This window comes from Sinocyclocheilus rhinocerous, unplaced genomic scaffold (assembly GCF_001515625.1).
Source record: "Sinocyclocheilus rhinocerous isolate Xijiao unplaced genomic scaffold, SAMN03320098_v1.1 scaffold2705, whole genome shotgun sequence".
In the NCBI taxonomy this organism is placed as follows: Eukaryota; Metazoa; Chordata; class Actinopteri; order Cypriniformes; family Cyprinidae; genus Sinocyclocheilus; species Sinocyclocheilus rhinocerous.
The window spans coordinates 72,292-74,068 of record NW_015653049.1 but is presented as its reverse complement, the minus strand read 5'-3'; positions in this window follow the sequence as shown (position 1 = coordinate 74,068).

Genomic DNA, 1,777 nt, shown 5'->3' with positions numbered 1-1,777 from the left:
CTCTCTCTCTCTCTCACACACACACACACACACACTCTCTCTCTCTCTCTCTCACACATCATGGACTGAGTGTATGTAAGTCATCAGCCGAACAATAATAAAGACATTCAGGGAAAAATGATAAAACACACATAAATAACTATTTTATCCCGAAAATTTCTCAACATTTAAAAAGAAAAAATCTATTTAATCAAATGCATTTGGCCTTATTAAATCAGGACCTACATTAAAGTAGGTGTCGCTTTAGTCCGTGCAACAGAATGTACAGAATAGTTATATAGTTTCAAAATTGTTATCCTAATGCAGTTTATAAAATGCCAAGTGACTTACCACTTCTAAACCAAAGTCTGCGTTCGGTCCAAACGCATGGGGTCCGCTTGAGGAGCGTCTCTCGGTGGAACAGCTTCTCAGGAGCACGCGCTCCACGCGAGACGCGACGCGACAGAAACGCGACGGCGTCAGAGGGCAGCAGCCAATAGGAGCCGCTGCTCTGTGTGGAGCGTCTTGAGCAGTGTTTGATCAGAGATCAGCTCGACATGAGCCGAGGGTTAATGCTCCTAAACGGTGGGGGGGTCACTGTATAACTGATGTAGGCTTGTGGTTGTTTTCTTTCTTTTTATTCGAAATATTTCCAAACGTGTTAACTATATCAGGAAATATCTCGATTCTCAAATATGTGTAAGTAAATGCGTTTTGCACCTTTATAGATTATGTTATTTGCCTAATAGTGTAATCTAAACTACACATTAAAAAACCCGTACCAGATATGGGTGTCATGCCATAAAATATTTTAATACGACTGACTTTGTATTTAATGTGAATTTAATAACAATATTGTAAGTTACTAATTATAACACTTTTATTTTACAGAGAGCAAAGAACATTTACATCATTAAAGAACATTTTCATTCAGTCTAACCAGAGTTCAGGCACTCTCAAAAACTCCCATTAAAATCACTGAAGCTGTTTACACTGTGAAATTAATATCTCGCTTACATTAGTACACACATGTTGTTTCTGACGAGAGAATTCAGTCAGCAGCAAGTGAACAAAACACCGCGTTCAGCGATGACTCATCGGAACGCCTCTGATTGGTCATTGCATTCATCAGCTCAACAGACTCGTGTGTGATTGGTTATAACGCGCAGCGCTGTACAAACGCGTCTGTCTCTGGCGCAGCGCCAGCAGCGAACACAGATTTGAATTTAGCAGCTGATGCTGTGACGCACTGAACGCTATAATCACAGCAGTGTGATCGTATCAAATATAAAAAATATTATTCGGCTATTTTTTGTCTTTTGGAAGCTGCATTCAAAATCCACTTGGCTCATAAATCTGAGGGGCACGTGAATGACCCGTTCATCTCCGCACCGTTCCTTCTGTCTGCTTTCATCAGTCAGCTAAAACATATCTGTTTCATATGGATTTTGGATAATAGCTATATGTTGTATGTGTGGATGTGCAAATCTACTTGTGGTGTGTAAAGCGACCTCGAGCTGCGGAAAGGCGCTCTATACAGTAATACCAGCGCTTGTTCCTGATGAGGGGCGTGGCGCCATCTTGAGTCCAGAGGCGAGCTGTATACACACACACATATATATATATATATATAACTCATCCTCTGGTCTGAGTATTTGAAGAATCAACATAGAAAGAATTCATCTTTAAAAACATGTCAAAATATTTGAGTATATATTAATTAATTATTATATTATTTATATTATATATTATATTACTTTCATTTATTTATTTATTTTCCTTAGCGTTTATCTTCATG